The following is a 23,168-nucleotide window of genomic DNA, read 5'->3' on the forward strand; positions in this document are numbered from 1 at the left end:
CCCCAACAGAGATTTTAATGGCAGAAGGGGTGGGGGGCAAACAAGACATAAATTGTCTTGGTAAACAAGTAAATAGTGTCATTTAACTCTTCCCCCTATGGCTCTTTTCTGGAGTCCTGAATGAGTTTATGGCAGGTCTCTGCCAAAGGACCCCCTCCCTGGAAACAGAGGTGAAACCTCAAAAGCCTTTGTCTCTTTAGTTAATTAATTGAGGTAATATTGAGTTGAGCTTTGCTTCTAAGTTTGAGGAACCCAGCTGGGGGCAGCAGCCTCTTGTTTGATGCCATGAATACAGTGGAATGAGCTCCAGGCCCTGCATTAAAATCCAGAATCATTTAAAACATTCCTGGGGGAGAAGGGGGAAGAAAGCAAACCCAATGTATGCAGCTTTACAGCCGGTCATGCTGCCCCCAAATAGCTAAAGGGGCTCCCCCTTTGCTTTAGACAGCAAGCCAATACCCCTGTTGCCTGGGCAACGGCCAGGCCCATCCCACATGGCTCGGATTTTAAAGCTCAGATGAGATAAATAGGAGGCAGCTATTTCATTTTCAAAATATGGACCATCCTTTGAGCAAAGTGTAATCATGAAACTTAACCTGCTAAGGAGTCTCATTGCAGAGCTGGGTTAATAACATGCTCTGTGGCAACAAGGGAACACTGGATGACAACGGGAGGCCCCAGTTCAGCAGGCGTGCTTCGTGGGCAGGTTTACTCCCGTGAGGAGACGTTCCAGTGAAACGGATGGAATAACTCGTGTGAATAAAGTTATCACTAAATACAGACACTTGCAGGATTGGGCCTAAAAGGGGCTTGATGTCCCTCTATCGACAGTTCTATTTCTTTAGCTCAAAAAAAATAAATAAATAAAAATAAAAATAAAAAGCCCAAATCCTGAGGTCCTTATTCAGTCCTTCCTTGGGCAAAATTCCCATTGACATCCGTGGAGTTTTGTCCAAGCAAAGAGGCTAAGTAGAGAGGCCGCGTGATCTAGTGCAAAGAGCCTGGCTGGTGCTCAGGAGATGTGGGGGTCTATTTCTGCTCCAGCTTTGCTACTGGCTTGCTATATGACTTGAGCAAGTCACCGTGCCTCAGTTTCCCCTCCCACCCTTTGGCTGTCTTGTTTATTTAGAGTGTAAGCTCTCTGGGGGCAGAGATTGTCTCTTACTGTGTATATGTGCAGTGCCAGGGTTCCCATCATGGCTGGAACTGATCGGCACTATCATAACACAAATAATAAACAATATTTATCACTACCTCTGGGAGCCTAGTTCTGATCCAGCCCCCGTTCTGGAGCCTGTTCCCACATTTTAATATGGTTTTGTCTATTTGTTTTAAATCCAAACAAGTTACACAGAGCAGGATTTGGAGCATGCAGACTGCGTGATCTTCATGGATTTGAACCTATTCTCCCTCCCATATACTGAGTATTATCCTCCATCACTGAGTTAAGTCTAAACTTAGTTTGATTTCTTTTCAAGGCAAGGATCTAGCTTTTTATTTGTCTGCACAACGCCAGGCACAATAATGGTACTGTATAAATAACAGTGATCAGAAAGAGCTAGAAACACCTGCTGGTGTCAAGCTGGCAACAAGTGATAATCTTGTGAGAAGTTAATTAGGATGCTTGGGAGTCTGCAGATTGGCCTGGGTACTCATACGTGAATAGGAGAAGTTGAGGATTTCTGTTCATATTTTTCAGTTGTTTTTTTTTTAATACCTCAGGGAGTGACTTCTGGGGCTGAAATTTCACAAGACTGGTTTTTTCTTGTGGCATTTTTAGTTCCTTATCTTATTTTGGCCCTAGAAATGAGTCGTTCAGGCAAGTGAGCCCTATGAAAAACCTACATACAAGTACCAATAGATCTGCAGATCTTCAAAGTAGATCCTGAGACTCTGGTCCCACAAACACTTATGTGCAATGCTCAGCTCTGCATGTTAGTAGTTACAGTGAGGTCAATGGGTTCACATGTGTAAAGTCAAGCATGTGTGTAGGTGTTTGCAAGATCAGGGTCATAATATCTACTAGCCTGAGTCCAAAACCTGCTTGATTACTCACACAAGCCATTCCTACTGACTTCAGGCAATCAGCATCGGGCACATGCGTAGGTTGGTTTTCAAGCAGCTGAGCTCATTTGAAGCACCAGGTGATAATTGTTGGTGGGGGGTGTGCCTGTGTGCGTGTGTTTTTAACCTGTTGCAAACTCAGGGGTGGAAACCTTTGAGCTCCTAAGTGCTGCTGACACTAATAGTCTGGTTTCAGAGCTGTTGAGCATCCACAAATCCCAGTGAAGTCAGAGGTGAGCGAGGGGGAGGGAATCAGACCACAAAGCTACCAAGACTGTATCTCCTGCAACTTCCAAAGAACTTCACCCTAAGCAGAGGTTTACTATCACTGCAGTTGCAAATTGGGCTTCCTCGATTCATTTCAAACCTCAGCTGGAAGCATTTCTTTTCTCCTTTGTCTATATACCTATTAAAGTCTCTCACTTTCTCTTTATATAGCACCGTTCACCGGAGTTTCTAGGAACAAGTCCCTCTGTTTATGGGTTATTTTAAACTCTTACCTATTCCCTCTGTAAAGCATTTGGGGATACAATTTGTACAAAGTACAATACTATATAAAACAAAGGCCTGCTCCTGCCAGGTGTGGGAAGCGAGGCACCGAGGAATCTCAGCTCCATAATAACTTCACTCGGAGAGAAAGGCATTCAGCACTTTCCAGGATCAGGCCTCTATCTTGTGTTGAACTAATTCAGGACCTTTATTCTACCTTCTAAATAGGTTCCATGTCTATATAAACATGACATAAGACGTTGTGTGTCCTGTTCTGATGGGCCTCCAGGGCCCGTGTGCTGTTCTGGGTTAGTTAATTTGAGCTGGCATCTCTGAACTGGGAAACTCCTCTGGTTTTTCACTCAGGAGTTCTTTTCTTCCCCATCCCTGCTTTTTTATAGTCTTGATTTGCCCTTGTGATTTAGTCTCTGCTCAGGGCATCTCTCTAGGGGTACTTGTCCCTTTTGAAAGTTTTAAGTACAGGTTACAAGGGTCAGAAGTCACAGAACCCCCTTGAGGGAAGTTTAACTTTAGTCAGCCATGAAATAGCAACTGTTCCATGGGGAGGAGAAGGGGGATGTGTGAATTTTTTTTTTCTTTATTATCATTGGTTGACCTTCCAACCTGGCACTCAGAGCTGTCTCTCGTTAGGATTGTGTAAACAGGCATATGGCCTAGCAATCACCACCGTGCAACTGTAGCCATCCATCATGTGAATTATCACTCCGAAACCTTCTCTCCTCCACACCCACTCAGGCAGCTACTGGCTGAGATGTACCCACTGGACCAGACTCTCCTCTCAGTCACATCATTGAAAATGGGGGGAGTTGCTCCAGATGTACACTGGTGGAACTGAGAGCAAAATCTAGCCTACCATCAACATCTGCAATATGGGGGGGCGGGAGAGGAGATGGGAAGGGAGAGAGAATGGAACACCTCTAGCTGACAAAGAAAACTTGGAAGAACTTAAAAAAATAACCAGAGCTGTGCATTCACACGGGGAATCCAGATCAAGACAAAAATGGTGGCATTCTGGTAAACTGAAATGTCTATATCTGGGTTTACGTTTTTCATGGTCTCTTGGTTGTTATGTCTCAAGAAGTTAGTGCGAGCTAAGGCCCAGATCTTCAAAAGGTATCTAGGCTCCTAACTTCTTTATTTAAATACCTTTTGAAGATCTGAGCCTCAGGTAATATGAGAGCTGCTTTCTCTTAGTCTTTCCACCATCCAGGAACTGCGATACCCTAGGATCATAGACACTGAAATGCCATAAAATGTAAATATAAATTAACACACTAGACCCCCTGCACACACTTTTAAAAATTAACCTTCTCTAGACCAGCAGGGGAGATGGGAGAGGAGGGGGTGGTTGTGGAAAAAAAGGCAAAAAATACACCCACACAGCTCAGTCTGATTTCCAAAGAAGAAACCAGGTTATGACCTGTGTAGAAAGCGACAACACTAATAATAATATTTTATTAAAAACCTGTTCATCTCCTCCTCTGAGCTTTCCAGTTCATCCCTGAGCCCTATTGGCAGTGTAGATCATGAGTCACTGGCCAAGTTAATGACACACAAAAAGCAGAGGAGGCAGAAAAAAGCAGACCCTGGATAAAATCCTAGCCACAGTGAAGCTAAGAGTGTCACACTGACTTCAGTAGGGTCAGGATTTTACCCCCTATCTTTGGCTTGCTTAGAGGGGGGGCTGTGAAATTTGGATCTCGCACAGCACCGAGCACATTGTTGTTACTTAACAAGGTGAGAAGCATAAAAATGTGCTTGGATTCGGGGGCATATGCTGAAGGCAGCTTCTCCCACAACTCCTTTGGTTTCAAAGCCCCTCTACTCATCCTCCTCCTGACTCTGATTAAATATTTTTCTTTCCCTTTTGTTTGTTTCATCTCACATCCTTCTCTGATGGGGATCAATTAAAACTTCTCCCCCCCCAAATAACCAATGGACAGAATCTTGCCTAGCACGGGAAGATGAGGGACAAAACATTGTCTTTTAGAGTCATCCGCTCGGCTGTTGACCAGTCCCCCACTGGACCTGTACTGACAACGCCTCGAAAAAGGAAGTTAAAAAATAATTAATCGAAGCCCCTTAGTTCAATTTCTCTGCAGCAACTCAAGCGACCAGGAGTAAACCCTGTAAATGGCAATTTTAACAACAAACAACAAAGTTGGTGCTGGCTGGAGATTGCTTTAGCCCACAGACTTGGTAGAGGTTTGGGGGTCTGCTCTGCAGCATATGGTGCAAAGAAGCATTGCCTGGGGTTGGGGGGAAAAAAAACGGACATACAAAATCCTAAAGAGCTATTTATTCCTCCCCCTGCAGATGTACATTAATGCAAGAGAAGTAGGGGGAACAGATCTTTTGGTTGGAAAAAGAGAAACAGCTCTCCTTCCTTTTAACATGCTGTTGTCTGGCTAGATCTTGTCACTCGAAAGGAGCCCATTGAAAGGTATTCATGCATCTGCCTTAAAGGGACAATGAACCCTAGTTTATAAACTGGCTGTCCAGTTGCCTGCAGCCTTTAGTCCTTTTGTTTTCGCTTCTCTTAATAAACTTTTTGGGGGAGTTCATCAATACGCTTGAATAGCTGATGTTCTCATTCTCAGAGAGGGGGATAACAGAAGGGCTCGGCTTTTTTTTTTTTTTTTTTTTTTTTTTTAAAGGGATGGGTGGATGGGGGGAGGGGTTCTAGGAAGGCAACCAAGACTTGAAAAGCATCAGAAACCCTGATTTTTATTTTTTTTTTAAATCCCAAATCAGCCCAAAACAAAACTCCTATTCAGAGAGACACTGGGGAGGGGGAACAGGCGCCGTTTGTTTGGTGTTTCGCTCTGGAAGGTAACGTTTAGCCAGCCGACGATTCCAGAGATGATTTCAAACTAATTTTAAAGTTCTCAAAATATTGGGGGGAGAGGTGGGGGCTGGGAAAGAATTTCTGAGACCAGGCTCATTGCCACGGGGTTGGAGCCAGTCCTATCTCCCCCCCCCCCCCCCTTCTTCAAGAGATTGCAGCAGCAGCACACACACAGAGCAAACGTCTATGGGAGTATCGCCAAACGAGATGCGTTTCCTCACCTCCTCTTAGGTCGTGGTTTTCCCCCCTCACTCAACTACAGAAATTTCAGCCTCTAGGCTGATTCCAGCCTGGAGCTCGCCACAGGCCAGACACTGCCCAGGCCACGAGCCACAATTAAAGACCAGTCTCTGAGTACTGCCGCCCCTGGGAAACTCCCCGGGCAAGTCACCCCATTGCATCGCTTGGGACCTGCGCTCTGACTTCCTTTCTGCAATGGGCCCGTGCTCCGCGCTGCACGTTCCCCAAGCGGGTGCCTCCCCACCCCCCAACTTTGGCGAAGCAGCGAACTGGTTTCCCCGACTGAAAAGAGCCGAAATCCTCGCTTCTCTGGGCTTTCTCCTGCCTGGATCAGTTTCCAGAGGTCCCCCGTGGCCCCAGTTCAGCGTTTTAAAGCCCTAATGAGTGTTGACAAGTTTAATGAGTTTGTTTTAAAGAGGAAAAAACTGGTCAAGTCGAGATTTCCGAGTCAAACCCATTAGGAGATCCCATCCGAGCCCCGGCTGACAGCTCCGCGGCCCTCACACTTTACCGGGCGTTGGATCAGCCAGGGCTCGCCTGACTTCCCTTCTGCGACCCCCCCAGCAAAGCCAGGTTTGGGCTGGGGTTGGAGGGATCCCCGGCGCCCCTTCCAGCCGGGATCTCTGCTCCAGTAAACAGACCCTGGGTGCAAGCGGCGCGGCGCGGCGCGGCTCGGCTCGGCTCCGCAGTGGGTTGCAAAACCCGGCGGGCGCTAGTCTGCCTCTTGGCTTGCCCCACGGGGGTGGTGATCCGTGCTAGAAATAGCCCGGACCCGAGCCACTCGGTGGCCGGCTCGGCCTGTGGGTTTGGAGGTTAGGGCGGGGAGCGATGGGCGGCGCAGGCCAGCGCAGAGGGGAAAATTGCGCCGGGAAGTTTTCTCCAGGGCCCGATCCGGGAAAGCCGAGTTAATCCCAGGACGTGACAGGGCTCCCGTGGGGGGTCGGGGGGGCGTTTTGCCGCTGGTTTGCAAGGAGGAGCAGCAGCATCGGGCCCTCTGGCGCTGCCGTGGGGCACAAGACCAGCGCACGCCGCTCGCCCCTGCGCCGGTGGCAAAAGAAAACCTGCCTGGGATCGGGCCCCTTCTGCAGAGACAGACTCTTGTCCTGTCTCCCAGCCGCCCCGGGGGAGGGGGAGGGGATTTTGGAGGTGCAACGTTTGCATTTAGGAAGAGGGGCTGTCGGAAAATGGCGGGGGGGGGGGGGCGAAGCAGATTCCCGGCTCTCCACTGTCCCCCAGTCCCAGTCGGTTTTTTGTGGGGGGCCGCTGCCTGCGACCCCCGGCCCTTTCCTACCAGTGACAACTATTCGTGGCGAGCTTTGCTCACTGGTTGGGTCCCCCTCCCCCAGCAAACTGCTCCCCGGAGTTGGGGGCTAATCTCCCCGGAGGCGGAGGAGGACCAGCGAGCCATGGACTCCGTTTGCATCTCCCTTGGGAATTTCATTCAATGCCCCAGAGTTTTTTCTTTCTCTTTTTTTTTTTCTTCCTCCCTCCCGGCCCCCTCCATATAAGTAAACAGCCCTCTGAAGCCGAGGCTGAAGGTCATGTTAAGTCATGCAGTCTGACTTCGTGAACTTTGAGCTGGACTGATTAGAAAAAGGGTTCTCCTTTTTCAATTTCTCCACTTCCTAGGGCTAGCCATTGTTCCCGCTCCAAACAGCTGCTGGTGCTAATCTTTCGGTTCCTCGCAATCAGGGAGGAAGAAATAGGCACACCCTAGAGTGCGCCCCTATTAGCCGGAGCCGGGGAGTAAAGAGACCAGTAGGAGCCGAGGATGTGGGGGGAATGAAACAAAACCAACTTATTGAACTCAGTTTGACTCTGAGCCTGGCGGGTACTTCTCTGTCCCAGCTCCTGGCAGGTAGAAAGCCAGAGAAATTAGACTCACAGGTACCCCCATCACTTAAGGGCAGACCTGATTTTAAAAAGGTTAAACTCCCTCTCGACCTACTGGAAGCCTGGCCGGATTGGGGGCGGAGGCGTGTGTGGAAGAGAATGCCAGCTCCGTGCAAACTGGAATTAAACCCGATTTAATATAGTCCAGCCACAGTTTAAAAGACACCTGGGGAGAGAGGGAGAGAGATGCCAACTGACTGCAGCTGATGCTTGGCTCGTGTTGATTTGTAAGTGACTTTCTGGAAAGGTGAAAGTGACGCAAGGAATCAAGGCGTTAATTGAAAGCCAATCTAGCATTGCCCGTTTAAACCCGATCTAGGGAGACGCCCGCATACATGCACGTGGAGATGCACCTCCCGACACATCTGCTCAGAAATTATTAGTGATTGGAGGTGTCCAACCGGAGGTGTTTTAAAGGGACCTGGTTTTAGTGGCTGCCCTGCACCTTTCCGGGATTTAAAAAAAAAAAAAAAAAGGATCCTAAACTGGACTCCCCAAAATCAGGAGCCACCTTTGAAAACTCTTGGCTACCTCTGTTGTTTGCGAGCAGTAGCTATCCTCTCTGGTCCATATCAGTGTGCTGCCGTAGCTCTGAAGGGGAAGGGGGGACCCACTGGCCCTTGATTTTCTTTTACAAATTCGATCTGGCCTGCAGGCCTGTTACCAGCACCGCAGAGCCTTTATTGGTTTACTTAGGTGTTAATCCCTCCACAATCAAGTTGTCTGACCATGCAGCCCTGCCTCTATTCTTGTGTACATCTAATTACGGCTCTGAAACGCTACTTCCCTTCTACTCCCCTTCAAACACACTTTCATTTCACCCAGTCTGAGCAGGTACAACCGCACCCCCTCCCTCCTCTGCTAAGTTCTCCCAAGGAAGCAATTGAAGATAATTAAAGCAGCCCCAGCTCAGAAGCAGCTCAGGTCACCTTCGCTATGTCCAGGTGGCTAGACAGGAGGGGTGGCGAGGCGGACAGCTGCGCGGCTGCTCCAGAAATGAACCGTGTTCGTAGTCAAAGACAAACATCCGCTTCCGAAGTAGCCCAGCGGTCTGTTTGGAAACCCTCCTTCCAGTTAACGATGCCTCGCTGCCCTTCACAGACCCGCCCAGCGTTGGCTCGACTCCCCTTCCACAGCAAGAACTGGAGGCAACCAATTCTGGGGCTGGTGGGAAGAGACCCAGGCCATGTTGCCTGGACTGCAACGACCTTTTGCAGGCCTGGTCTTATTTGTGCGGCTGGGGAGGGGGAGACGCCCCTCCTGGCTGCATTTCACTTTCCTTCAGATCCTACCTAGAAGTAAAGGGCAAGGGAGAGGCTTGCACTTACTTAATCGGGTCTCGAAGCAGGTCCCGGCTAGAGACCTGTGAAAGGAACCGCTCTCCGCCATGGTACAGGCATGATAGAACTTCACTTAATTCAATGAAGCCTCCGAACTCCAGGAAACCGACCAGGGTCCACGCAACCGAGTCAGCAGCTAATGCTAACAAAGGCGCCTTTATTTACAGGGGGTGGCAAAAAGCCCATGGTGTACAACCCATGTGTCATCCGTGCCACAGACCCCTGACTCTTCGGTGAACAGTTCGGACACCCGTGGGAGCTCTGGGACCGCAGCTTGGCGGAGAGAGTCTCTCTGCCCTGGGGCGATTCTTCTAAATCCATGTCTAAAACAATCAGTTTAGGGGTTTTTTAATTAAGCTTTAAAGCGGGGGTTAAAAATAGCTGGGGTCCTAGTTAGGCGCCAATATCCAAATGAATCAGCGTGGCCAGTCGATTCCCTGCAGGGGGAAATGTTTTTATGTAGATTGAGATTCACAAAGTTACTTTCTTGCGTTCATAGAAGATGAGGGTTGGAAGGGAGCTCAGGAGGACATCTAGTCCCACCCCCTGCTCAAAGCAGGACTAACCTCAGCAAAATCATCCCAGCCAGGGTTTTGTCAGCTTTAGCAACAGCTGCTTTCCCCATGCCCAGTGTTGTGCCGTCCCTGGGTATTCCAGATCCAGAATCGTTTCCATGTCTCTCGCAAGAGCTGTGACTGAAAAGAAGTTGAAGATGGAGAAGACCTTGTTGCATCATCCAGTCAATAGACTGGTTAATGCCGGATTGCTCCCTGCCAGTCCCCACTGCCTTTGCTGTTATTTGTAGCCTCATAGCACGCAGAAGCCCCGGGGTGCTAGGCGCTGCACATAAGTGAAACTTGATTCCTGCCCCCAGGAGTGTACAGGCTCACTCAGACCACAACAGGTTCAAAGACCATTTCTGTGTAAGATGGATACTAATTCCTTATTCTAAGGATGCTAAGGGCTCTGCACTTGCAGAAAGGAAAAAATATTAAACGCCTGGCCAAACTTGAAACGGATGCATTGAGCTTGAAAGAGGCGCCTAGAGACCAGGGTGAGGGGGACACTCTTATCAATGTCCAGAAAGATGCATCTCAGAGCGTCTAAAATACTCCAGTCCCCTCCTTCCAGATCAGATGTAAGGTGCCCTCCTTTCTCCCACCTTTGGCTTCTGGATATAAAGGAGGAACTTCCTAGCAAATGCAGATCTTCTATAGTACACAGCAGGGTGAGGTAAGGATAACCCCTCGCGCCCCGCTTTCCATTTCCATGCTTTTGTAGACTTAGAACAGAGCCTCCGGGTTATTCTGCAGTGTCTCCGCGTTAAAACTCCTGTGATTACAGCAAAAGCGAGGCACGCCGTGCTCCCGTCTGCAATGATAAACTGGACCAGTTCCTTCGCACACAGGAACCTGTCCGAGTGCAGCTGCTTTCATTGAGGTGCTTGCACCAAAGGGAGCTCTTAAAGAGACCACTGGGTTGGGTTGATTGAAGAGTAATTAGAAGCAGTGGGGCTCCTTCAGTGCCGCTTTGGACTATCCCTACCCAGAGGATTTCTCCCTTGGTGACGCAGATAAATGACAGATATGGTCGAACTAACTTTTGTCCCGGATGGGCTGGGCTGGGCTGGGCACCCCCGGAGCCCGTACTGCAAATCCCAGCAGCGAATCAGGCACTCATGCAAAACACAGCGAGTTAACCTGCCAAGGAAGGGCGCGGGGCCCCGTCCCACTGGTAGCTACTGGACCCATGAGGGTTCCGGAATAGTTTACAGCCAGCTCATAGCATATTTCTACTCGTCTCTGGTTTCCAGTTCTTGTCTAATCCCAGAGACAACGGGAAAAGAGAGACTCCCAGCAACTTTCACTAAACTAAAAGACACCCGAACCTCATCAAAACAGGTGTCAATTCGGATTCGCTCCCGCGGAGGCTAGAGAGAGCCTCCTGATAGATTCGGATGTGACTGAAACCAGAATCTGCCCCTCCTCCTCTCTGTCTGTGCTGAGGGAGCCTGGGAAATCTGTGCTTTTCCACCCCTGCAGCCCAGCGGATGGTAGTAGGCTAACGCAAGGGATTGTGAGCGTCCCCTAAGAGATGTCCCTGGGAGGATACTCCACACGCAGGTTTCTTTAAGGTGTCTCAAGTTGGGTAGCCAAAAACGTCGGCCAAAGATGACGTGCTGTTGGGAACTAAAAAGGGACATTTCTTCAGAGCTGGCCACGACTAATTCTGGCCTCTCTGCTCCCCCTGGCTCCCGGGTGGGTTTCCTGAAGAGGGCGAGCAGGGCTCGGGGTCGAAATTCGATTTGGGCCGGGTCTGCGTGGATCCCTTGGAAATGTGCTAACAGAACCAGCGCTCAGTTGGCTTCCGGAGCAAAAAAACTGCTGGGGGCAGCGGGAAAAGGGGAGCTGTTACCAGCCAATTTTCCAAGGGAAAGAGAAATCCAGACGTTCAAGGATAGGCTGGAGGGGGGAAAAATTCGTCCTAAGAATTTATTTTTTGCTTTCCATCTCTACATTTACTTCCATGTGGGTTTCAAGCACATTCTGGCTGCTACTTTCCTCGGCTTCTGCACTAGGTTGTTCCCCCCTCTTTCAAACTGCTTCCCCCCCTTTAGATCTCAGCGTGTTTGCTCTTGACTTCATCCACTAAGTCAATAGTTTGAAGATGCCCTCATCCTCAGAGCCCAGAGCCCCCTTGTCCCCTCCCTGTCTTCTTCGGAGGATAATGGTGCCCTTTTGTTGTGTAATCAGGCTCCTGAGGGGTGGGGAGACAGATATAGATTCTTGGCATTTGTCGGTGAAAATGAAAGCTGGATTAGGCAGAGACGGCTGCACACTCCATGGTAAAGGAGAACAACTATTCCCCCATTGAAAGTCCCATTCTGGTTTGGTTACTTTATCTTTAAAGTTGTTTGTATTTCTAAAGTGACTATTGATGCACTCAGAAAGTGTAGCAAGCTGTAAAGGCTCACTTCAAATGAAAGGAGGACAAAAAAAAAAAAGGAGGTTAAGGGGAGAAAAGAAAGTGAGAAAAAAATACCATGATAGAAAGAGGGGGGAATAGAATTTTTTTTTTAACAAAAAGATCAAATTCAGCCTTGTATAAAGTTTAAAAACTAAGGAGAGCGAGTCATGAAGTCACAGCAGCAGGAAAAAGAGCAGGAGCTCCCGATTAAAGCGTGTTTGGGGTTTTGTTTGGTTATGGGTTTTTTTTAAAGTAGCTTTCCCCCGCCTTCCCTGGCAATTTGAACGCCTCTTTTTTTCAAAAAAATACATTTGAAATATTTGCCCTGCTGCATCATTAGCCTGTTTTTGAGTGGGGAGATTTCTCTCTACCCGGGAAACTTGAGTCTTTGCAATCGAAAAAATCAGAACTGATGCAGATTTTGGTTTTCCAGTGAAGTTATTTTCTTCTTTACAACTGATAATAATAGTGAAAAATTCTCCTGGTCCCAGAATTTGCTCACGGTCTGTTGCCAAGCCTAAATGGGGAAGATGGTTTATCTATGTACTATTAATCTTTAAGCATTTCCCCTTTAGTACGATGGAGCTTGTAACATTGGATGTTTTCCCCAAAACATCAGCGGAATGCATCAATTTCGAAATAATTTAGTTCTTCAGATTCGGTTTAATCCTGGACATTCTCACATATTTGTCTCAGGCAGGGTTTGCTTATTTTTCCTCTTTCCAATCAAAAAGAAGACAGTCCGAGGCTTTTTTAGGAAGAGGGAAAAAAAAATGTAAAGAAAGTTTTCTCCTGTCTTTGCTGGAGTTTGAGGGATGGAAATGGCAGCTGACCCGCTGCCAGGATATTCAGCAGAACGAAAAAGAGAGGGTTTGTGGCTGGAATGAGATTAAGGGGGAAACTCCAGGAAAAAGCAACAAGGTACAAATCAAATATTCGCAACCTGGAGAAAAAAAAAAACCCATCCAACCCAGAATGGGGCTTCAAATAGCGCAATTTGCTGCGTTTTAGCATCAAAGAATCAGCATTTCTAGGGGCTGGGGAGTGGATTTGAAAGAATCCGAAGGCGTTACGTTTCTGCACAGAAATAATGAATGCGAGCAGAAAACTCCAAACATTTCCGCCAGTATCTTTTTGCTCACCAAACCTTTATTAATTGGCAGCTTTCTTGTTTCTACTCCTGATGCATCCGAGAATCTACGGCTCGGATGGATCATTTACAATATAGAAAGGTGGGGTGGTATTATTCCCACCCCTGCATTCCTCGCCATGTCAATGTTTCTCTTTCCTGGCAATCCAATGTGTTGGAAACAATTGCTTAGCGTTTAAACACGAGTGTCTTTTAAAATCGAACTGGCCTTTGTATATCTCACACTCTTTTAAAAAGACCTTTGTCAATAAAAATAATCTGTGCTGTCCACAATTGTGTTTATCTGTCCTGAAAAGCGAGTCACTAAAAATCTAGCTGCATTGATTCGTCTTTATAGCCTGCAAACAAGCGACGCATTTCCTTTCAAAAAGCTGGCTTCAAATACAATTTAAAAATCGACATTTCAAAATCAACTTTAGTCACCTCCTTTCTAGATCTGTTTTAGGACAGTCTAAAATTCCCCAACGTTCCCCCCCCCCCACTTGCTGGAAAGCTGCTGAAAACAGTTTAAATAATCTTGTATCAACTTTTCTTTTCCTCCTTTATTTCCCAATATGTATGCAAATCAATTCGTCCCCATAATAGAAGCCAACACAATTATTGCAATCATCTTCTGACTTTTTTCGCCCACTCCAGATTTGGACTAAAATGTCCATTGCAATAGGTCGGGGGGGGGGGGGGAGGAGAGATTTTCCCTCCAGTTCTTTCGCCAACTGTTCACTGGAGAATAGCAAAATACATTTAAAAAAAAAACCCCAAAGTTTTTGAGTGGAGCATTTTCAGGGGAAGGCACCAGGGGATTGAAACAAACGCATGATTAAAAGGCGTTCTGGCAACACGCGATTTAGGAAGGAGTCTGGGAGCGGAATTTATTAGCATGATTAAACACTGGACCTCATTTCCCATTTCCACCACTTAGTCATGATGACAATTATAAAGGGGAGTTGGGGAGGGGAGGAGGCATCAGATCTGGTAGAAAGCCACAGCCGCTCCACATGGGATGGTGTGCAGAAGAGACCCTCCCTTTACCTCCATGGAGTTTGGAAAGAAATAAGATCTGCCCCAACAGCCGACCTCTTCTGCTTCGTGTTTGCAGAAATCAGCAGCGCCCCGAACTCCCCAGAAGTTCAGCACCCAGCCGGGACAGGAGAACCAAACCCGGAGGAGTTTCAGGCCTAGTTTTCGGCTCCCCTCCCCCCAGCTCTCTCTTTTTAAAGACGCGACCAGGTCACTTTGATCTGCGATCTTTAGGGTCGCCAGACAAAGAAGCCAGTGAAGGCTAAAAGACTCTGAAGTGACCTCCTCCCCCAGCTTCTGTACCTAAACCGAGAAAGGACCCTTGCAAAGAGCTGTGCCCTCAGTTATTATCCTCTAGGGTCAGGCAAAGTGCTTCCTTCCAATTTTAGAAACAGCAACAAAAAACAGAAGAGAGTGAAAATCAAGAAGGGTTTCCTCTCGCGTTCAGAGAGCCCGGGGCAGAGGGACAGCCAACTCCAAGAGGAGTGTGTGTACACACAAATAGTTTGCTCTTCCCTTCCCAGGGATTGCTCCCAGAGTCGCCTCAGCAGCTCGTGGGTAAAGAAAATCTAGGGGCTCCCTTTGCATTCTCCGGGCAGTGGGTCTGGCTGGGAGAGGGGTCTGTCAAAGCAGCTACCACCTCGCACGAGTCAGAGGCCTAGGTGAGACTGGGCTTCCCATCAGAACATCTGGGAACAGGGCGACTGAACGGGGAGGAGGGATCTGACTGATTCCCTTTTCAGGAGCCCTATATTTTTTGAAATGTTAGCTTCTCTCGATGTGCAAAGCCAGCTCCCGTTCCTGCAGCCGCTTGACTGGAAGAGGGACCCAGGAGATACTGCCAAAAAGTTACCTGGCGGCCTGTGGTTTCTGTTTTAAAACGGGGGGGGGGGGGGGGGAGGCTACATTTAAAACGTGACCTTCCCCCCTGGGTTGTCATCTCCCGTGGAAGGAAAAATAACTAGGAATATGGGAGACTTTATAGATTGGATCATTCGTTTATTTTTAAAAGCACTTTCTCTCTTTTTAATCACGAAAAACTGTAACCGAAGCCAGGAGCATGAAGTCCAAGTGGCCGGAGCAGACCCGGCCTGTGTTCTAACTCCTCACCTCTGGAATGAATGAGCAAAGATGCTTCCCCCCCCTGCATATATTTTATGAATGAGCATTAAGACCGCTTCTACCCCCCCCGCCCCCCCAACAAGCTTCTCCGGCTTCTTTGACGATCCCTGCAGAGACTAGAGACAGAAACGTCCCTTTTCAACCAGCCAGCCCCGGCCCCAGAGCCATCCAAGCAAGTAATACGTAGCCTCAGATCTCGCGTGTCCCACAAGACGGAGCGCCGGCTAATTAACAGACAGCGAGTCCTGCGAGCAGCCTAAGGAGTCTGTAATATGATGAACTTTCTTTGTACCGGTGTCACCACAAATGTTTCTGATAAGGAAAAGCATCCAAGGATCAAAGTCTATAAGCTTCTCCATTTCCTCTAGCTGCCTCCACTTTTCCTCACCTACTTTTTCTTTTTGTTGTTTCTTTCTCCCCCTTTCCCACTCTGTGCAAATGCCTCGGCTCCCTTCTGACAACCCCGGCTCTGCTAAGACGCAGAGGGTCAGTCCCGGCGCTTTCCAAACTAATCATGGCCCCGGCCGATTCCTGCTTGAATTCTGGCTTTCCCCCCCCCAGCCCAGGCTCGCACCGCGTCTCCCCAGCTCGGGAAGAGAAACGTCTTTATAAAGTGCCATCAACAGCAGCAACCCTCTCTGCTGTGGAGAAACCTCCACGCCGGATCCGTCCACTCCCCTCGACATGTTCTCTGCCACCGGAGAACCGGGAAGAGAAGAGGAAGGCCAGGCAGACAGGCAGACAGACAGACCCACGTTCAGAGCCGCAACGATCGCTGGGGTGTATACAATAAACACAAAACCGAGCGGCCTTTCGGGCGGCCCCGCACCAGGAAACCTAGCGAGCGCACCTGTCCGCCCTTGGTTAGTGCTAGGTATTTCCCTCTTGGCCAGGCCGGATCTTTTATCGAGCGAGCTCAGAAAATCCCCAGCGCGGGGAGACCCAGGCTTGAAGATCTCTTCGCTGGTCTAGCCAAGTCTTTCAGGTGGACTTTCAAGGAAAGGCCGGGGGCCCCCGTTTTTGGTAGGGATTCGTGGTTACTTTTTCATGCTCGCCCCTCCGGCCCGGCCTGGGGAGGGCACCTAGAATGGAGATGAAAGTCTCCTGGTCCCTTCCCTTCCCACAGCCAGCAGCCTCAGATATCCCCGCCAGCTATCTGCCCAGCTCTGGGAAGCGCCGGCAGCCCTGACCCCCCCCCCCCACACACACACACTGCCACCTCCAGAGAGCCCACATTTGAGTGCAGTTCAGATTAAATGAGAAGGCAAAATCCATTGGGGGGGGGGGTGAGATGTTAATATGTAGCTACTGATTGAAATGGCTTTTTCTTTCTTTCTTTTAATAGAGAGAGAAGAGGGTGTCTGTCTATAATATTGCAAAAGTCCCGGTTTTAAGAGGGCCCCTTATTTGCTTATTTCGTGCCGAACAAAGGTAATTTCTAGAAAGATACCCCCCCCACCCCATTACCCTAACACTCAAGGAAGTTCCTGACAGCTTTCAGGGTAGCGTTATATGTGCTTTCCAATCCTGCCATGTAAATTCCACTGAAAAATTTGGAGCGTTTCTAGGAGGGGAAGGGGGGATGGATGGGGGGGGGGGGAAGGGGAGGTTAATCCGGGTTTAATGCTATGATGCAGTCACAGGACCAGGGCTAGGCTGATTGTGTTATCTCGTCCCAACATTTGGGTCTCCCATATTTCACCCAGCCAAATAGCTGCGAGAGAAAAGTGCGTATGGAGGCACTCCTGACGCCTCAGGAAAATATGTTATTAATATCTAAATAACTTCCCAATACTGTCTCTAAATCTCCCCTTCTCCACTCCAGATGATGAATTCGTTTGAAGTCTTCTCCCGTCTCATCTTTTCAATGTCTCTCTCTCTCTCTCTTTTTTATACCAGGCTTATTTCAAACTGGTAAATATCTAATTCCTTTAACCGCACTGCAGACACAGCTCCACTCTCTTATTTACAGTTCTCATTTAGATTGATCCATATACAGAATAGAGATAATAAATCCCGTCTCAGCCCTAAACTATTTCTTTAAAAAATATTGTGGGTTCAGGGGCTTGCTAACACACACACACAGAGTCCTAGGTCGGACGGATCCGCCTTCTCTTCTTTCTGCCATATAATTGAATTTACACACACACACACACACACACACACCCATACAAACAAAATCTGTGGGTTACAAATATATATATTCCTTCTATTGTCTTGCCTTTCCCTGGTTTACAGCTGAACCTTCCACTCACCTCCCCATCATGGATCATAACTATCTGCTTTATATTTGTCCTGGCATATAATTGAACCCAGCACCCCCCCCCAAAATGCTGGATTTTAAACATCTTCCTTATATCATTCCTTTCCCTGCTGTATAATTGAACCCCCCCCCTTCCCTCTCCCGCATCCTTGTCTTAAGTTTGTTTTTTAAAAGTGTCTTGTATTTTATTCCCCCTCCAACCTTATCTCGCCTCCTCTCTTCTCTCTTTCCCGTCACACTTGATTTAGGAAGGAGTTTATCTTGCAAACATTTGCCTACTTTGTTTATGTAGACCAGGTTCTGCAGCTACTTGTTCCCAAAAGCCACTGTTTGCCTTTGTAATTGTTATCTGTGTTTATTGTTGTACCTCATTTGTCTCAGCTTTTTTTGTGACATGTAAGCTCTGTGTGTGCTCACACATAGTCCCCCCCCCTTCTCTCCCTGGGTTTTTTCCCCCCCCTCTCTCCTCGCTGAAATATGCACAGAATAACTGAGCCTAAAGCCAATGAATTGCCTGACACTATCCTATCTTTTCCCTGCACCCCATTATTAGAGCTGATCCCACTCAGAACAGTCACAAATCCTGCCTGGTCTCTGTTTGATTAGATTGCCAACCTCAGGTAATCCCTTGATTTGATGAAGTGTCTGTTCCCTTTCCCGTCTAAACATACATTTACAGAGAAGGCGGCTTGTTGGTTTTAAATCAATGCAGATTGCTGGCTGATAAACTGCCTGAGACCCGCCCCTCCCCAACTCCGACCCGGGGACACAATTCCGCTTTCCAGGTGTGAAAGCAAAAAAAACGTTGCAGAGAAAGAGGTGGGGGGAAGCGGGGAGAGTCCCCTCTTTCTCCTCATTCATTCACTCCCCCGGAGCCTAATTAAATTTGGCAGGTCCTTGTACACACAATCAAAACCGCTTCCTTCAGTGTCGCAAGCCTCCGAGAACCGCATTAGCTGCCATTGCTGCTGCTAAATTAAATTGTTACCACCTTGCGGTGGAAGCGTTCAAACATCCCTAGCCCTCGTCCGCACCGCCCCCGTCCCCTTGCTCACGTTCACACCTGTCCATGGCTCCTGCTCGTGCTCTTTCTTTTAGAGACACCCTTTGCAATTCTGCTTGTCGCACGACTCCCCCCCCCCCGTCAGCGCCCGTCTCTTTCCCACCTCTTCCCGACGCGATATAGACACGGGAACACCGAGCTTTGTTTCTGGGACTTTCGCAATAGCAAAACGCAGGTATGGCTCCATTTTCTGACACCCCGTGCAATCCACACACGCCATGACAAATACACCGAGCGGGTTACAGCAGGGGGAAACACGCAAAAACACAGCATCTAATCAGCTTTCCCTATAACCTGGTCAATTTCTTAGGCCGTTTAATTGTGTAATTACATATCTCACACCGATCATCTTCCCGTATAGCCTACTGTAGAATACCGTAGTTATTACACACACACACACACACACACCCCTCATATGCCTAACATAGACAAATATCTATTGCTCAGAATTTCAACGTTGATGCATTTCGCTGTTGCAGACGAGGCAGATAAAGCCCTGCGGGCGTGTGAAAGTGAGGAGTTTACAGCCCGGGGAAGATGTGTGCATCGCTTAGAGAGGCAAAGCACACGAGGAATTGATCTTCACCTGGTCAATCCTTGGCACGCATTGCACATGTAAATATTGCACCCAGATCATCTTCCCGCACACACTATAACCTCATCCACGTCTTGAGCGAGCAAGCCCCCCTATGTCCACTGATTGTGGAGCAACCCGATGCCAGCGTCTGGTTGCAATTAATACCATTTGCTCTTCTGCATGAGGCCTTGCCCCTCCTTCCCCCTCCTCATTAAACGCCAGGCCTCTCCCCCACCCCCTCCGCTTGTGGTTGTGTCCACACGTATCCTCTCCACACCCCCGTTGGACCGCACAGCCAACACTCTGCCCAGAGCCAGGTCCGGTTTGGGGGCGAATTTGCAGCGCCACGTGACGCTCCCTAATGCACCCCAATAACAATGATAAATAATAACAACAACATAATAATAACTCGGCTTTTAACAAGGCTAAAAAAAAAAAATAAGTGAAGCCTCATGAATATATGCCTGGGGCTGGCTGGAGTGAGCCGTTTAAAGATGAAAGTGCAGAGAAAATAAAGGCTCAATTTAATCTGCTTTAAAACCCTTCAACTTCACGTTTGTGCTTGGAACTCGGAGAGTGAGCCCTGATTGGGGATAAATACATTTCTTAGCACGCCTTGGGGCTATTACACCCCTCTCCAACACAGCTCGCTATTCAGGAGCCACAGTTTTCATTACCAGCTCTAATAAGTCTTAACATTATTAAATGCCAAGCAGATGATAGAAAGAAACAGGCGCAGGGTGGAATCTTTCTTTGGCGCTTAGAAAGAGAGAGCGTTTAGGGCTGTCTTCCTCCGGCTCCCTGCAAGGAGGGTCCACAAATCGAGCAAAGGCATTTGTCACGAGGAAAAAGCCCCCAAACAAAGTCCCCCCCTTCCCTTTTCGTTAACCCCCCCTCTCCCCTCCGCATTTTTTTTTTTTTTTGAAAATAAAGACCGGAGCTTTTTGGGTTCGCGGTTGGAAAGTAGCGCCAAGGGGTTGTCAGTCCTTGTATTTTATTTTTAAAAAACTTTGCCAATTTCGGCTCAGCGGAGGTGAGATCTCCAAAGATTGCAATTGTTCATGGGGGGGAACTGAGACTCAGACTGGAAATCTGTCTCTGCGGTGTGTTGAACAGGGGCGTTTACCACTTCTTCCTACTGAAATAACACACACACACACACACACAAAGATCGGTAGATTGCGCTGAGATTGTGTTTGTTTAAAAAATTGCCTGCACTCCTCACAAAGCGTGTGGCGAGCAGGTGAATTGTGCTGGAGCAGTTGCTGACAAGAAGCAGGGTTCCCGTGGCACATTTCCCCCGTACACAAACGGCAGTGGCTCTCCCTCGGTATTTCTGCTGCTGTTACTTATTTATTTTAAAGGTCTGGGGAGCCTGGTCTCTTCCCCTGCTCTCTGAGCAAGTCAGGGTCACCCCTGGTGAAAAGAATACAGAAGGTGGTTCATCATGAGGGATGTTCTTCTGCGGGGAAATAATCAGGCAGCAGTGGGACAAACTGCCTCGGAAGTTGTTGTTGTTTGTGTGTGTGTGTGTAACAGTTTGTTTAGCGAGCTTTAAAATCTCCAACTGTTCCAAAAGTCGCCCTCGATTCAAAATGGACTGGGTTTTTTTCCCCAGAACTAAATCGAGGAACATAGTTTTCTTTGATCCATGGACAAATATTTCTTTGCTTATTGGAATTCATCTACTTATCAAGGGGGCAGAAAAAGCGTACAGCTCCTTTCACCCTTTATTGCTATTTTTGGGTGGGCAGACAGGGAGAAAAAAATATTTTTGCAGCTTTCTCAAAAGCTTCTTTATTTATTAAGCAATGAGCTCAAACTAAAATAAGTCTTAAAAAATATCGCAAGGGGAAAAAAAAAAATCTTAGCCACAATAGGACTGATTTGCAAATGAGCATTGGCTATTTCCAAATCACAAGAAACATTTTGCAACGTCTAACGGCTACCCTTTTTCCAACAGACGGTCCTATAATATTACAAAACTATCTAACAGCAGGGAGTTTTGAATAATTTATCTCCTTTTCTTCCTTTCGTTGGCCCTTTGTCCGAACTTTTCCCCCTCCTTGCAGAATTTTGAATGAGAATAGACAACGCTCCCTCCCCCCGCCCTTTTACTCCATTTTTTTTTAAGGCAGCCCAGATTTTTTTTTTAAACTGTTTGCTTTTGTGGTCAGGAATCTTTTGCTTATAAAGCGTCAATAGACTTGAAGGTCTTTGTAAGTGAAGTTCATCTTCAAGGTTGGAGGGGGAAAAAAAAGAGGATCGGATCCTTAAAATACCCCCTTTTGTGCACCTTTATTTAAAACTTAATGTTTGATCGTGACACTTGGAAGCTTTTTCTTTCCTATTTTACCCTCCCCCTTTAAAAACAAAATCACTGGGTTTCAATATTCCAAGTCACTTGCATTGTCTCAGACCGGGGAAATTTTCTAGCTAGTAAAAAACTGAGCAAGAATAATCTTCCCCGCACACACATTTTGGATGCTTCTGTGACAGAAAATAACTATTTTTCTCTAACCCTAAATTCTGTCACTATTATTTTTGCAAATCGTCCAAAGCAACAGCAATCTCCTTAAAACAAACAAGCCAGCAAAAAAACCAAACCAAACCAATTAATTCAAAAGCGAGCAAGCAAACAAAAAACCCATAGTCCTTCAGAAATGGCCATTTCCAGGTTGCATACCTTTCCACTTATTGTACAGAAAATAATCGAAACCCTTTTTTTTAAAATCCCTTTTTCTTAAATGGACACCTTTTCTCTCAGAAAGCTGGTGAGATCCCTGACTCTGAAAAGAGTGAATTTCCCTTGAAATAAATACACAGGGTCGTCCCCCACGCCCCCATTCTCCTGAGTTAGGATCTAGTTATGATTTAGAAGCGATAAATATCCTGATTGGAAAATCCAGAAATGGATCTTTTCCTTTTCTCTTTAGTGAGATCAATCATCTTAGGTGGGAAAGAAACACAAAGATTGACATTTATACACGACATTCCTCTCTCAAACTTTTTATTTACTCAACATCCATTTCATGCTGTGTATTTTACAGCCTTTCTCATGCTTGTTTCAAGATCTTGCATTGCCTTCCCCCCCTCCCCCCGAACGGTTTGAAATCAAAATTTACAAACGTTTTAGTTGCAAACATTTTGTTTCTACAAACGTATCATCCTCCCCCCACCCCTACAATTTCCCTGGACACAAGAACTACGTGGTTTATATAAGTTTAGAGTTCGCTCCAGTATTCTTCTTAACAGAACCCACGAGAGGAAATTGTAGACGGGAGATTTCAACAAATATTTCAAACCCTTCTCACCCCACACACCGGACTGGCTAAAAAGCCTTTCATCAATAACAGCAGATTTTTTGTATTAAGGGAAGATTTCTGACTGTTCTTCACTTGAGCACAAGCACCCCAAACTGGTGCTTTTGCTGGTTCCCCAAAGCAGAACATAGCCCAGTCTCTCTAATTGATATTGATTACCCAAATCGCTCAGCTGTCAGCCTGAGTTTCAGGGGACCACTTAGAAAGCAGGAGAAAAATCTGTTTAACAAATTCATTTAGGAATCTCTGATTCCTCGCCCTCCACCTATAAATAATTGATCTACACTGACTGCAAGCAAAATACCACCAGCTCTTTTTCTGCATCTCAGATGGGTTGTGGAGGGGGCAGGCACCACATTAATGTCCCCCCCCCCCCCCCTCCACCCCACTCTCCTCTTCAAGCGCCCATCAACGTGCAGTTTCATTAAGGCCCTTTCTCTCCAGTTATCTGCTGTCTTCTTAGATCTTTTCGAAAGGGCCCTGGGGACAGCTTGTGTCCTCGCTATTTTGGTTTTTAGACCGGGGTGATGGGAGTAAAAAAAAAAAAAAAAAGAGGAGGAGGAGGAGGGTTCCCTGGCCCAAACGCTCCCGTAAAGCACTTTATTATCTAGCCATTAACTTTTGACAGTGTTGTTGATTTATGAAATGCTTAATCACTAGACAGAAAAGAGGAAAAAGAAAGGCAACGTTTGGCAGAAGGTTGCTACTGTTAGCTCCATCCTGCTGCGCTGCGTTTTGCCCTTAGATCCCAGGACGATAAGATCGGGCCCAGGCCAACCCCAAGACGAGAC

At 47.4% G+C, this 23,168-nt stretch overlaps 1 protein-coding gene across 4 annotated transcripts in view; it reads right to left on the reverse strand.

The window, feature by feature from the left end:
• Positions 1-23,168, reverse strand: part of PAX7 (paired box 7) — a 128,572-nt gene that overhangs the window by 100,232 nt on the left and 5,172 nt on the right. The gene's annotated exons all lie outside the window — the stretch shown is intronic.

This window comes from Emydura macquarii, unplaced genomic scaffold (assembly GCF_026122565.2).
Source record: "Emydura macquarii macquarii isolate MOO-44397 ecotype Brisbane River unplaced genomic scaffold, CSIRO-AGI_Emac_v2 contig_2768, whole genome shotgun sequence".
Taxonomy (NCBI): domain Eukaryota; kingdom Metazoa; phylum Chordata; order Testudines; family Chelidae; genus Emydura; species Emydura macquarii.